Source organism: Sceloporus undulatus, chromosome 6 (genome assembly GCF_019175285.1).
Source record: "Sceloporus undulatus isolate JIND9_A2432 ecotype Alabama chromosome 6, SceUnd_v1.1, whole genome shotgun sequence".
Lineage (NCBI taxonomy): Eukaryota > Metazoa > Chordata > Lepidosauria > Squamata > Phrynosomatidae > Sceloporus > Sceloporus undulatus.
Genome location: NC_056527.1, coordinates 13,899,935 through 13,916,023, shown reverse-complemented (window position 1 = coordinate 13,916,023; position 16,089 = coordinate 13,899,935). Strand labels below are relative to the sequence as shown.

At 38.4% G+C, this 16,089-nt stretch overlaps 1 protein-coding gene across 14 annotated transcripts in view; it reads right to left on the bottom strand.

The window, feature by feature from the left end:
• Window positions 1-16,089, bottom strand: part of ZMYND11 (zinc finger MYND-type containing 11) — a 121,311-nt gene that overhangs the window by 88,729 nt on the left and 16,493 nt on the right. For 3 of the 14 annotated variants that reach the window (XM_042471998.1, XM_042471994.1, XM_042472000.1), the window contains one exon: window positions 5,275-5,566. The exons of 10 other annotated variants lie outside the window; for them this stretch is intronic. The gene's annotated coding sequence lies outside the window, so the exon portion shown is untranslated. Of the gene's footprint in view, window positions 1-5,274; window positions 5,567-10,704; window positions 10,724-16,089 lie in introns of those variants that run through there. One more of the 14 variants, XM_042471997.1, reaches the window with a different exon arrangement.

Sequence of the window (16,089 nt, the reverse complement as noted above, 5' to 3'; positions counted from 1 at the left end):
TTTCAGGTCTTCTGTTGTGGAAAACCAACATTTGATGTCAGTTATCAAAAAAAGTCAAAAAGCAACACCAATTTTTATAAGCTTCTAACAAACAAAATTATTGGTTATAGAATGTGAAATAATAAAGCTTACCCACAAACAAAGCAATCTACATCGACTCTGTCATAGAAGGACCAACTTTGGAAATGCTAAGGAAGGTTTTACACTGGTAAGAAAGATTTAAAACAATGCTACACTTTCTTCTCTATCAAGTCATTCTTAAGTAGTTTTGCTTAGTTATAGGGTAGCATTATACTCTATGACCAATCTTGAATTCATTTCTGGCATTACCAATGACTTCTTAAAACAAGTGTCCAACAGGCAACACTGTTATATTGTGTTTGTTCATCTTAGGATCTGTCATAGTTGCCAAGCTGTCTCTTTTTCAAGCTTCTTGTTCCAAGGAGGAAATAGGTTCAGAGAATCAGACAGGTGAAGCACTTCAGAGGGAGTGGAAAGGCAGAAGAGGAAATATCTTTGGCTTAAGCAGAGCAACAAATGCTTCTTCCCTGCTTCCTTCAATACTATTTACTGATGGGAGAGCCAAACTGATATGTATATTTTATATCATAGGGCACATGTACACACATGTATCATGGATAATTGTGTTTTTAACTGTAATTGTATATTGTTTTGTTGTTTTATATTCTGCTGTAATCCCGCTTTGATCCTTTGGGAGAAGCGGGAAATATAAATAAAACATATTATTATTATTATTATTATTATTATTATACATTATTTTATTTTATTCATTTTGAAGTTCACAACTGGATGTGTCTTTAGATGCTAACAATGCATTGTGCACATTTGCTTGTCTCTGTGTACAAAAGAGAGCAACTCTCTATGAGTGTATGGGAAAGAGAGTGAAGTGGAGGGAAGGAGAGAAGTGTGTGTATTCCCCATTTCTTGAGAGAAATGCAGCATGTATGCTTTAATAAGAGCTCAAGTAAAAAGACTGGATGGTTTCGGCATCTGAACAACAACTACTGGGACAGTGAACAAAAAATACCTCCCCACAGAAACAACCCCTACTGTTTTCAGCATCTGTTCCTTTTCTGTAAATGTGCTGAGAAAAGACCACTTAAAGAACTGGAAGAATCAAAGAAAGGGCTCATGTTAAAACAGAAACTGAATCATCTTTAGCGTGTCTCCTATAAATTATGATTAGAGACAAGTATACAATTGTTGTTGCAAGATTTCTTTAATTTTATCTCAGTTTTCCCTTGAACTTTCCTGTAGTGCCAGACAACTTGACTCCCTCAAAAGTGTTTTCAGTATACTCATTCAAGTTTTTATTTTTGCCATACATAGCTTTCCTCCCACCCATATTATACTCACAAAAACTCCGAGGTAGGTTAACTTAAAAAGGTAGTGATCAGCTCAAATTAATCACTAAGGCTTGTGGTTGAGTAGCCATGTGAACCTGAGTCTCTTTGGTCTTGGTCTGACACTTATAGGTACAGTGTTGCCTCGGGTTACGAAAGTAATTCGTTCCGCGGCCGCTTTCGTAACCCGAAAAGCCTTCGTAAGCCGAATTGCCATAGGCGCTAATGGGGAAAAGCCGCGATTCCGTGCGAAAAAGCCGAAAAAAGCACCAAAAGTTTTTTCGTAACCCGAAAAAACATTCGTAACCCGGAACAATGATTCCCTATGGGATTTTTTCGTATCCCGAAAATTTCGTAACCTGGGTATTTCGTATCCCGAGGTACCACTGTATTTATTTAATATCCTGACTTTCTTTCAATATGGGATTTAAAGGGACTTACAATATGACTTAAAACAAAATAGTTAAAACAAAACATACAGTGCGCCCAACGCCATCTGAGGCTTGCCATCTGAGGCTTACCATCTGAGGTTTGAGCTTCTGAAGATGGCAAGCCCTGTTTTTTTCCAATGGGTGCGCACGCACATGGTGGCATAGTGAGAACACAGACCCATTGAAAAGAACGAGACTTAAGGTCCCGCAGTTTTATGTGTGTGGGGGGGATCCAGAATAGATCCCAGTGGATAGCAAGGGCACACTGTAATATAAAAGCTAAAAACAACTAATCCATTTAAAATATTTTAAATTAATATTTTAAACGATTAAAAATCTATTCAGCATAGGCTACATATACAAAATACAGTACACTCACTGAGACCCAATGTGATGTAGTGGTTTGAGCATAAGACTGGACTCTGAAGATCAGGGCTTGATTAGCCATGGAAACCTACTGGGTGATCTTGAGTGTATCCCACACTCTAAGCCCCAGAAAACCCTGTGATAGGGTCACCTTAGGGTTGCCATTAGTCAGAAACTATTTGAAGGCACATAAAAAACAACGCTAACTGAACTTTCTTCTTTCCCAATCATAGAATCATAGAATCGCAGAGTTGGAAGAAACCACAAGGGCCAGTCCAACACCCTGCCATGCAGGAACTCTCCATCAAAGCATCCCCGACAGATGGCCATCCAGCCTCTGTTTAAAGACCTCCAAGGAAGGAGACTCCACTACACTCCCTTACTGTCAGGAAGTTCCTCCTAATGTTGAGGTGGAAGCTCTTTTCCTGGAGCTTGCATCCATTGCTCCAGGTCCTGTTCTCTGGACCAGTTAAAGGCTGAAAGCCTGTTTGAATAATGTTTGAATAATAATAATTTTTAAAAGTAAATAAAATAAAAAATAATAATTTTAAAAAAGAGAGCAGAGAGGAGGGAAAACAACCCTTTCTTGGGAGGGAATTAGCTTGTTTCTTTGATGTGCAGTTCATCTTTCTCCCAATATGGCACCCAGTTTCATAGCCTAGAAGAGCCACTGAGAACTATCTCCTTGTCTGACAAGCCTAAGAGATGGGGGGAAAAACCCTCCTGCAAAGACTGTAAGACTTGGGCAGGTTCATATGGAAAGATACAAGCTTTCAGATAGTCTTCTAGACCTAAGTGATATTGTATAGGTCATAATCAGCACTATGAATTGCACCCAGAAACAGACCAAAGCATTTTGGACCTCCTGAATTTTCCAAACAGTTTCGAAAGGCAGCCCCATCTATTCGCCATTACAATAATCAAGGCACAAATTGCTGTGATCAGATCTGACTTCTCCAGGAATGGGTGCAGTTGGCAAAAACGTCTGGCCACTGCTGAAACCTGGGTCTCCACACTCAGTATTGAGTCCAAGAGTACACCCAAACTACACAACTAAGATTTCAGACAGAGTGTAACCCCATCCAGCACAGGCCAAATCCTTATTACCTGACTGACCAAGAGTACCGCTGTCCTGTCTGGATTGAACTTCAATTTGTTCATCCTTAACAAGTCTATTACTGACAACAGACATTGGTTTAGTATTGGAACAGCTTTCTGAGATGGAAGTTAGACAGAAAAAAAGAGACACAACTGAGTATCACTGACATACTGATAACACTGAACCCCAAATCTCCAGACAACCTCTCCCAGTGGTTTCATGTAAATGTTAAAGAGCATGGGGGACAAAACTGAATCCTGGTGGACACCACAGACCAATATTCAGCACTACTTTTTGAATGTGTCCCTCCAGGAAGTACCAGATCCACTGTAAAACAAGGTTTCCAAGTCCCATCCCAGAGAAGCAGTACTGAAGGATATTGTGAGTGATAGTACTGAAAGCTACTGAGAGATTCAGCAGAATCAACATGGATACACTCTACCCATCCACTTCCTTGGCATAGATCATTCACCAAGATGATGATGTTCCCATCTCATGGCCAGGCTTGAAGTCAGACTCAAATGGCTCTAGTGACTATCAATTTCATCCAGGCACCTGTGGAGATGTTAAGCCACAACATGCTCCAGGACCTTGCCCAGAAAAGGAATAATAGAGTTCAGTCAATAATTGTTCAATATAATGGGCTGCAAATAGGGTTTTGGGGTTTGTTTTTGGGTTTTTTTGGCATCATGACACCATCTTTTAGGCAGGACACAACCCAGCATTGATGCAGTGATGCATTCAGCACTCCCCTTATCCACTTTGCCAGTCCACCACCCAGAAGGGCACATAATTAATACACATGTGGTGACTTTCACCTCTCCAAAGATCCTGCCCACATCCTCAGTCTGCAAAAACTGAAAGGTATTCAGTAACACAGGGCAAAGAGGGCCAAGATTATATCCACTGGACCTGAATCAACAGCACCTTCCAAGTCAGATCAGATCCAACATTTTCTTTGCGAAGCATCATGCCAATTCTTCAGAGCACATTGTTGCAAGTCTACAATACTCTACCTGTAAACAACTCTCCAAACCATCCTCCCTCACTTAAACAGATTTGTTTATTTGCAGATACATTTTTTAAAAAATTAGCACAGATCTTTCTTTGGAAGAATCTAGTACCTTTGCTACAGTACCTTTGCTACAGTAACTTTAGTACAGAATTGATTTCAATACAGTTTGCATTTAAAAGGTATGTGATAATTCTTCTATATAAATTTTTTAGAAACCTTATACTTTTGGATGTAACTTAAAAGTTGTTTCATGAACTGATAACTCCTTCAGATGTTATAAGATGACTTGTATTACTGCAGATAAATAGGGCAGGAATGCAGTTTTTAAAGATGTTTGTGAGTTTTCAACAGGAAGTCTTGTAAATGGAAAACTATTCTCTGTACTGATATGTAAACAAATGCTAATGAACCATATGACTTTTAGAAAAACTCCCAATCAAAATTTAAAGACTCTTAGTAAATGAAAAATTGCAACTAATATATTGTAACAGGAGAAACTATAATGAATTCCACAGAATTTTGGTCATTGGCATTTACCCTCTTTTGGTTTTAATGTGGTAAAAGGAATATATTTTATTAATGATGTGTGTTTATTGTGTGTTATAGATCTGACATCTCAAATCAAAGCCTTGTTTTCATCTGTGCATCAGTGCATGATTTGAGTAAACAAATGTCTGAAACAACCTGCCTTGGTAAGTCATTAGACTAGGCTGCATCTGCACTGCAGAAATAATGCAGATTGACACCGGTTTAAATGCATGACTCAATATTATATAATTGTGGTATTTGTAGTTTTGTGAGATACTTAGCCTTCTCTATCAGACAGTTCTTGTGCCACAACAAACTATAAATCCCAGGATTCCACAACACAGAGCCATGGCAATTAAAGCAGTGTCAAACTGCATTATTTCTGCAGTGCAGATGCAGTCCTAAATGCAGTGTGATAATCACTTTTAGATCACAAAGGCCAGGATATTTTGTGCATATCTAGGTACATACCTCTTTGAACTATCACACAAGTGGTTGTAATCACTCAGTGCATACAGGGTGAGGCAGTGGTGACAGGAAAGTGTTTTCTTCCCTCACAGTAGTATTTTTTTCCTTCTTGTCACCCTCACTCTTGATGTGACTATGCAGACCAACAGGATCATAGCCAAACTTTTCTCTTAACAAAGATCTCTTCCAGGCATGTAACAGAAATCTGTGTATGTTTAACTGAATTTAAGCGACACTCAGTTCAGCGGGATTCCTCTGAGTTGCAGCCATATTTTATGGTGTATACAGATGACCTCTAAAATTAAAAGAATATTGATATTAACAACACACAACAACATTCACTTTCCAACTGCTGGTAGTATAGATCAAACCATGTTTACTTTCCATTTTGTATCCAAAGCTCCCTCATCTGATATTTGAGATTTCCCTACATTTTCACTCATGGGAAATTACACAGCATGTTGTTCCTACTATTATTCAGACAAGGATCTCAGTACAATAAGTTCTGAAGTGGATCGTGCAATCCACCATGCAAAGAGAAAAGCCCTGTTCATTGCCAGCCTTTGATTGCTATGTACAGATCTGGGATTGCTTATATCCCATTCGCATCCATGCAACACCCATTTAATTAGACCTTTCATCTTGTTGATGCACGTGCAAAGCATGTTTTCTTGCTCATGCTCTACTGCTGTGGATCAAACCATAATCATTAAGGAAACATGTAATCTGGGCAAAAAGCCAAGTCACAAAAGAAACTGCACAAAGAAATGGCTTCTTCAGTTGAATGTCCCAAAATACAACTCGATTTGCTGTGTAAATAGTCTTTGCGTTTTCATACATTGTGATTTATGATTATAGATGTCTTTGGAACTTCTGATTTAATTTAGTGAAAACTGCCTTTGGATTGTATTCTATACACTTGACAAGTGATGGGGGGAATCTACAAGTCTCACAGCCAGCAGTTTGGAGGGCAGAATTAAATCTTTGCAAGAAGTCATCCTAAAGTTCAGTTCTCGGGATCTGGGACTGCAAGACTTAGGTCCAAACACACACTGCATAAATAATCTAGTTTGAGACTGTTTTAACTGCCCTGGCTCAGTGCCAGGGAATCCAGAGCTCTATAACAGAAGTGGTTAAATGTCTCACAAAGCTACAGTTCCCAGAATTCCCTAGCATTAAGCTAGGGTAGTTAAAGCAGTCTGAAATTGGATTATTTCTGCTGTGTGTTTTGGATGTTGGAGAGACACTGACCTTAGAATTGAGTACTCATTACAAGGTTGCATAACTAGATACAGTCCTATGCACACTTACTTCTGACTAAACCTTACTGATGTTAATGGGACTTACTTCTGAGTAGACATGCTTAGGACTGTGCCTCATAATTGAGTCCATGAGCAGAGAACGTGGAATTATGCTTGCCTCTAAATATCTGTATTCTCCTTAACTTTTTTTTAAAGAAAAAGAAAGCTCTGTCAAAACCCCTGTAAATGGTAACAGCTAAATATGGGGTGGGGAGTATAAACTGAAAGGAAATATATAAAATTAAAAACTTCAACCTCAATAAAATATTGAAAGAGAAGGGGGAGTAGAAAATTAGTGCATATATGCAAACTACTTCCATCTATTTTCCACAAGACCTGTACTCATTTTTTTTTCATTTGTTTAATAATTTTGGGTGTAGCTGATGCTTGCTTGCAAACCTCATAAACCAGGAGCCATATCATTAGGGCTGCATCTGCACTGCAGAAATAAAACACTGTCTGGGATTTCTAGTTTTGTGAGATATTTAGTTTTCTCTGTCAAAAAACATGGCTTCATGCTCCTCATATAATTTAAACTTTACAAGTTTTTTTTAAAACGTACCATTTTATAATACTAGATTTCACAATATGTACAGATAATGATCAACAGCTAAGAATATCTCAAGTTGCATGGCATGCACTTGACAAAATAACCTGCAGCTATGAAAGGTTTTGTAGTAACACAAAAGCTATGCATATATTTCATTTTAATTGAGATAATCATTATTTCAGCAGCCATTTTGGATTCTCACATTTCAAATGGGTACAACAGCCTATAAAAAGGCCTGGCTTACATCTCTAAATATGAAGCATTTAATCCTCTGTAACACAATTTAGCTTTTTATTTCACCTGACATAAACTGCAATTGAATACGGTTTTGTCATTTTCAAATTCAGAATCCTAAATACCTTGTGGATAAATATTAGACCTAACATTAGTTTCCCCTCAAAACGTCATCAAAATTGGTTAAACAACATGGTTCCAAAGGTAAGTTTGTTTTGTTAAATAGCTTGTGTTAGACATCTACCTGTGGTCAACTTTTAAACGTGTCACTTAAGCTGTGAGCAAATTTGGATTCACCAGAAACAAAACAAAAACAGCAGCAAGATTGTCTTTAAAAAGCTACAAAATTTTGGAAATATTTCTGGCTAAAACTGCTATAAATATCATTTGTGTGTCATAACTGAACCTACACTGTGCAAGGATGATGCCTAAAAATTGTGTGAACTGAAGATAAAACAAGCAAATATAAATTTTACACAGTACATTCTTCTAGCAATTTTTATACAGCTAGACACTCCCTCCCTCCCTGTCTTTTGTTCTCTTCCAATTCATCTTTAATGGTTACAATTATGTTCTCTTTCTTTCTTCCTTAATGTAGTCTTCCACTGTTTTACAATGGGAAAGGATTCCCATTTGCCACACACTCTCCATTTTCCCCATTATAATCTTCTGAAAACCCACCTGTTCTCTGACACCTATTAAGCTCTGCTCCACTTAGCATTTTTGTTTTTTTTTGTGCACAAAATATTAAATGATTTTGGAGGGGACAGGATTTTGCTATTCTGTGCAGCAAGCGTACTGCACTGCAAACAGCCGGCATTCATATGCATTTCTGTGTAAATAAATAATAGTCATAACACCCTGTTGAAAATGCAAAAGCAATTCAGAATAGCAGAACATAATTACCAAGCCTGGAATCCAGCCAGATCACCAAGGCTGACATTCCTGTTCTAGTGAGATCTTTGCAAGTGCAGTGATTAGTTACAATGCTTTACATAATTAAATGAGACTATAAGTGAACGTTCAAAGTGGAATTTAGAAATATCTGTCACCGATTCATTATCTACCAGAAATGCAAAATGGTGCCATTTTAGTGATTTATCTTTAATAGTACTAGCACCAGAGACCAAAAATATATGATCTGGAGCCACTGTTTGACATGAGGAAGGTGAGAGACAAACACATCGTAAAAAAAATACACAACACTTTGCTCTGTAATTTGGGAGTTGTAGTAAAAAGCAATAAACCAAGACCCTTATTGTAGTATTCCATCAATTCAGCAAAAGATGGCACAGTAATTACTACAAATAGTTTCTATTCAGTGAAATCCCAGAGATAACTGTTTTGTTAATTTTTTAATTATTTTTTTTACTATCAACCAGGGAAAAACAAATCACCTCACAATGCTCTGAATTTTTAACGTTTTTATCAATACAGATTAAATACTGATCTTATATGTCTAACATAAACCACAAAATGCATTCAGATTGTTATTACCTAAGAGATTACTATTAATGTATTATTAATGTGCGGCTGCATATTTAACAGTAATTCATTACCCAGTGCTAATGAATTTGAGAAGAGCAGAATTTTGTGCTTACAAGTTGAAGAACATTTTAGCAACTAAGTAATATTTAGTAATGAAAGCTGTGAGTAATCATCCAGGCAAGGGGACCAAACCAGGATGGGGAAGATGCATTAAAAAATCAAATCAAATCAAACCCACAGGTAGAAAATGTCAGCCAGGGTTGTTTTTCCTCTGTCCATGTCATGTGATTTCACAAAATTCTCTAGGAAAAAAAAAGTCAGGTCTACTGGTGCTACCAGTACAGTTAGAAGTTATTTTTGTGCCACTGTGCTAGAAATGTGGCTACAACCCCACACCTTATGATATGTTTTTGAAGGTGAGATTTATACTTCCCTCATCAATTGAAGGTGACTAAACTGAAGCTGTCATACTTTGGTCACATCATGAGCAGGTAAGACTCATTGGGAAAAAACAATAATGCTAGGAAAGGAAGTAGAAAGAGAAAAATTCCCCATGCTAGATCAGTGGTCCCCAAACTGTGCTCCTTAAGGGATTTTGGACTTCAGCTCCCAGAATCCTAGACTATTGGCCAACATGGCTGAGACTTCTGAGAGATGAAGTCCAAAATCTCTTAAAAGGCACAGTTTGGGGACCACTGTGCTATATGGATATACTCTATTAAGGAGGTCATGGGTATGAAGTCACAGGAACTAAGCAGAACAGTGGAGGAAAGGGAGTCTTGGAGATGTTGCATACACAGGATTGCCATGAGTTGAGATTGACTTGAAGGCAGTTAACAACAACAACAACACTTTAATTAAGCAGGAACAGGTCATTTTTCACAATAGTATGTGTGCAAGGCTTTGGCTCTCCCTCCTATGGCAAAGGACAATGTATATCTATCTAATTCTCTGAGAAGAAGTACTGTAATGGTATCGTAGAAAGCATTTCAAATCCTCTAAGAGATTTAAAAGTTTATATGTATTTTCTACTGCAGAATGTTATTTGTCCCTTTGTTTCCACCTCTGCTTCGTCACTGTTTCATTATTCTGTGGTTTAATATTTTCTTTCTAATTTGGTTATAATCAGCTCAAGGAGCTTTGGAAGGAAACAGAAAAATATAAATATTCTGAATGAAAAAAAAGAAGCTCACAATCAAGAGAGTGGCCTGTGTGTCTCTGTGGTCATAACAGAAGACAGCAATGACATCCTCTGATATATTTCTTGATTTAATACACTGACATTTCCCCTCATGGAATATTTGGCAGGTATCCCTCCCAAAACAGCCAAAGGGCATATGATGGTGTATAGTTAAATTCAAGCAGGATTCAGTCACATTAATCCTTGGATGATAAATTGGCTGGGAACTCAAGTTTAGAAGCTATTCGTTTCTGGACATGTTAAATAAAACATCAGTGCTCCTCCACGCCCTTTTAATTATTGTTAATGCTAAACAGTGTGGTGTAGTGATTTGAGTATTGGGCTAGAGTTCTGGAGACATGTCAACCTATGGGTTGATCTTAGGCAAGTCACACTCCCTCAGTCTCAGAGGAAGGCAATGACAACCTCCTTTGAACAAATTCTGCATGAAAACCCCATGATAGAAAGGTTTGGGTTAGGGTCTCCAGAAATTAGAAACAATTTGAAGGCACAAAACAACTCTGTTAAATGTCACTTTTAGGCCTCAATCCTATTATTGTTTCCAACTAGAGTAGACCCACTAAATCAACAGAATTTCTCTAGTTGTTGATTCACCACTGAACAATTAATTCAATGGATGAGAGAGCCGGCATGGTGTAGTGGGTTGAGTGTTGGATTACCTGGAAAGCTTGTCACACTTTCTAAACCTCAGAGGAAGGCAATAGTAAACCTCCTTTGATCATATCTTGCCAAGAAAAACCTGTCATAGGTTCGCCTTAGGGTCACTATAAGTCAGAAATGACCTGGAAGCACATAACAACAAATTTAGAAAAACCAACAGAGTTCTGGTAATGCTGTTTAAAAACCTAATTTTATGTAATATATATCAAGGAATTAAAATAGGGATAGGAAACACATGGCCCTCTAGATGATGTTGAATTACAACTCTTATAATCCCTTAGCATTTGATATGATGGCTAGGGTTGTTTGAAGTTTTCATAAATTCCCTCCCCACACATTGAAGTTTACACTACAGCATTAGAAAGTGAATTGATTTCTTTTTGGTAACATTTTCACTAAAAGCCAATCTTTCTATACAAAACAAAGAAGCATGGGGTGGGAGATTTAACTTTTAAAAATGAATATGCAGTTGACCTCCACATTTGAGGCTTTGACTTTTGTGGGTTTGATTATTCAGTTTTGATTAGTATGGTCCCTCTACAGTTGGCCCTTCTTATACACGGATTTTTTTATACATGGATTCAAGCATACATGGTTTGAAAATGTTCAAAAAAAGTATAAATTTCAAAGATCAAACCTTGATTTTCCATTTTTTTATAAGGGACATCATTTTGCTATGTCATTATATTTAATGGGACTAGAGAATACACGGATTTTGTTATACACAGGGTCTCTTGGAAACAAACCCTAGCATATAAATAGGGTCCATTGTATAAATCTCTAGGTCTTCCAGCGCAACTCTGCCACATGTTGACTATACTGACTAGAGATTCCTATAGAAAACACTTCTATAGCCATTTGTAGGTCCTCCAGCATGATTTTATGATCAACTTCTGGCTAAGGTTGACCACAGAGTTGCACTGGATGACCTGGAGATTCCCAGAGAGGTGTTCTCTCAGATACAAAGAATAGTATTTTTTTATTTGCGTTTTTTCCACATTCACGGGGGTCCTTCATCCCTAAGCCCAGCAAATGTGGAAGGACCACTGTATATGAAAGTTTGCTGCATTTTTCTATTTATTATAGCAAAAAATGTTGTTTATGATTTTCAAATAAACTGAATATTTAGGGTACAATCTAATCAAAGTTTTTTTTAAAAAAAGAACACATTTAGTTCTGTGACTTCTAACTAAAAGAATAGTCCTGTGATTTAGTCTCCATATAAACTGAAGAACAGGGACACTACTTTGCTCAACTTTGGCTGGGCTGGGCCCCTGCTTTCCATGTCATGCAGAAATACAGTTTTGCCTGAAATTGCCAAATCCATTTCTGGACATCTCTAGGTGAACATTTAGACATGAAGGAAATAACCTTGCTTGAAAACCTTTCACATATACACAACACAGGAGAGAGACTCTCCTGTGGCTTTTTGTAAAATGACTGTTTTACACATAAAGGGCTTGATATTATTATTAAAAGGATGTTGTACTACAGTCGGCCCTCTGTTTTTGCAGGGGATCCGTTCCGGACCCCCTTCCCCACAAAAATGGAAACTTGCCAATATTCAAGCCCCATTGGCTTGAATGGCGGCACACACCTGTGGGTACCTGCGAGGGCATGCCCTCTTTTATCTCCCTCCGTTTGCCACCCATAAACGGGCGAGGGGCACAGATTTCAAGTCTGCATAAATGGGGGGGGGCAACTATACTTTCATTTTATGAGTTAATGTTTCAAATGGTTTTAATTACATAATGTAATCCTATTTTAAACTTAAATTTGGTTCAAAGCACACTGCAGAAATAATCCAATTTGAGACCGCTTTAACTGGCTCAATGCTAGGGAACTCTGAGAACTCTAGTTTTGTGTGATATTTAGCTTTCTCTCCGCCTCTACTGCCAAGATCCTGGTCCATGCCCTAGTGATCTCATGACTGGATGACTGTAACGTCCTCCTGGCTGGGCTTCCTCTTTCTCACTTCCGTCCTTTAATCTCTGTCCAGCATTCAGCTGCACGCATTATCACTTCCACACACCGCTCTGACCACATCTCTCCTGTGTTGGCATCCCTTCACTGGCTCCCTCTCCCTTTCCGCATTCAGTATAAGCTCCTGCTGTCAACATTCATAGCCCTCCATGGACTGGCCCCTCCTTACTTATCAGACCTTCTTTCTCCTCACCTTCCCACCAGGGCCCTCCGTTCTGGTAGTCAAGGTCTGCTGTCTCAGCCCAGGATTTCCTCTGCCCCATCCCAGATTCGCCCCTTTTCACTTGCTGCCCCTCACTCCTGGAACCTTCTTCCCCCACAAGCAAGAGCCATCACTTCTTTAACCAGCTTCAAAACGGAGTTGAAAACCATCCTGTTCAGAGAAGCCTTCCCAGGCTTTGCATAATTGTTGCTTACTATCTGATGTTCTTTTGTTGCCTGTTTATCGATCCATTTCCTGTATTGCTATGTATTGTATATGTATTATCCTACTTGAGAGTATGTATTTTCCCTGGAAAATGATTAACCTTCCATTCTGAAGCCAAGCCCTCCCTCCAGTCCATCTGCCTTGGTCCAGGCCTTGGAGGTAGAGAGGAACTGCTGGACCTCTTACCCTTTCCCGTCACCACTCCCTTCTCCTTCTGTGTCATGTCTTTTTAGATTGTAAGCCCAAGGGCAGGGAACTGTCTAACTAAAAAGATTGCATGTACAGCGCTGTGTAAATTTACAGCGCTTCATAAATAAAGGTTAATAATAATAATAATAAGTGCCACAATAAACTACAGTTCCCAAGATTCCCTAGCACTGAGCAAGGGCAGTTAATGCGGTCTCAAATTGGATTTTTTCTGCAGTGTGTTTTGGACCTTTGTATATTAGCTACAAGGTGTTTTACCTGCATTTCCTTTTATCTTGTAAACTACTTGTCGGAGTCTCAGTGTTGAAAGGTGGGGTACAAATAAAGAAATAGACAGACAGATAGGACGGAATGGGATCTTATGTTACGGATGGAACACCTGATTTACCAGCATAAAATCCCTGGTTTAATGTATATTTTCAGCTACACAGATATCTGCCAAAGACACAGAAGAATGAGTGCAGACCTGATAAGACTGTACTGAACCAGATGGACAAACAAACTGATAGTGTAAGGTAGCTGCATTTGTATACAGAATATGCCAAATCAAATTTAATTATTTTTTTCCTAGACTGGATCCTGCTCTTATATTGTATAAAGGGTCTATTTGGTTACATACTAGTATCTTTTAATGGTTATAACTTTTTATAAATGGAAACATGTTCTTGAAGTATGTTACATCATATCAAAACTGATTCAAATCAGTGACTTAAAACGAAGTGTTCGAAAGGACAGCAGCTCAGAAATCCTACTCAATAGGACTCACTTCACATGATTATATTTTCTTTTCCCAACCCTTTTGCAATTTCAATAATAATTTTACTGACATGATTTAAACAAGTTCACCATTTCCTTGAGAAAGACTATGTAAAAAATAAGCACAGAAGTAATTGCCAGATCACACATAAAGAAAGAGAAAGAGAGATACTAGTGAACTACAGCTGATTTAAAAAGGTGTACATAATATATAGTCTTTCACCTATGCTGGGCTATAACAAACTTTATCATTGGCAAGTCATGCCTCTACCTAAATGCTTGGAAAGTTGCTGTCAGTCAGATTAGTCAGTTCTGGATTTAGATGTGACTGACTATCTGATTCAATACAAGTTAACTTCATGTATTAGCAGATGAAGAGGATCTCCAGATAAGAATTTAGTTTAACAGAGTCAGACATTAGACTGTACAAGTATGTCAACATCAGCACAAGGTCCAAGGCTTCAAACACAGGGAGGCTACCTTTTCTGGCTACATACTAGTTTAGCCAAGTTGCTACAGATTGAAGAGTTATTAAAGTTATTAAAGGTAATACAATTAAACAATTAAATATGCTAGTCTCTTAAAAACACCACCAATTAAAAGCAATGAAAACGCATTTAAAACATAACTATGAGGATAAAAGTGCAGGATCCCCCCAGCCTATTACAGTTACTTTTGGACTGCAACTCCCTGAGTCTCCCAACCACCATGGTTGTGGTTCAAAAATACAGTTGAACCTCTGCTTTCACGGGGATCCGTTCCGGAACCCACTCACCCCACAAAAACAGAGTTTTGCATATATTCAAGCCCCACTGGTGTGTTGCTGCGGGAATATAGGTGAGTGACTGTGGGAATGCGCACATGCGCACTGCGGGCATGTGCTCCATTATTTCCCCCTCCGTTCATCCCTCATGCATAAGCGAGGGACGCGATTTCCAAAACCGCAAGAATGGAGCAAGCACTGAATAATGCTTCCAAGTTCTCAGTAGCTATTTAACTGTTTTTATTTCATCCCCCCCCCCCCCTGAATATTAAATTCAATAACCAGGATTCATTTACATCCTGGTCTAATTTTGTATGTGCTAGGAAACATTCAAGTCCAAATACATGTGCTCAGAAAGTCAGTTTAAAAATGACACAGAAAAGAAAGAGAAACTTTTCCATTTGCTACTACAGTATTTGGTAAAATGAGGCACTTCATAGTATCACTTAGCATTCAATACAATTCTTCGATGATCACTCAGTTCCAGGCACATTAAGGAAGGTGTGCTCAGTGGCAAAAGAAGCAATTTCACTTGGATTCAAATTTGCTATCCCACTCCCACCACAATGCTCAATTGCAGAGGTTCCCAACCTTTTGCCTACCCTATGTCTTACAAGTTAATGGTGTTTACTTTTTGTTTTTTATTCCTTAATTTTATTCAATTTTTATTTCTTTCATTTTCCTGGAGCGGCTGCAGAGCACCTGGGAAGTGCAAGAGGGGCTTTTTCTTAAGCTTACTGATGTGGGGGACTGGCAAGTGCAAGGTCTGGTATCATAGTTGTGCCCCTAGGATTCAAGTGTTTCTATGGAAACTCTACAGGGACCAGCACTTGATGGCTCATGGACTGGCACTGTTCAGTAGCACTGCTCTACTGCACTATTACTTTAGCTAGTACCAGCTTTAACTGGGATAGAAGCCCCTTACTTTCCTCCCAATCCCCTGCCATAACACCTTTTCTCTTCTGCTGTCTTCTCTCTTTTCCTTATTAGTGCTTTTTCTTCTTTGCTGGTCTTTCTAACATTCAGATTTTCCCTCTTTTCTCCCCATCCTCAGAGGGCATCAGGAATGTTTCTCTCTCATGCCTGCTCTTAGACATATTATAATTCTCCAAATCCAGGTAATCAAATTTGCAATCACTGGCTCATTATGCAAATCATTTAGTGGGTCATGTAAGGTTGACCAGTATAGATACACACAAACTTACTGCACTCTCAGAGTTTATTTTATTTTTTATTCCTTCTTCTCGG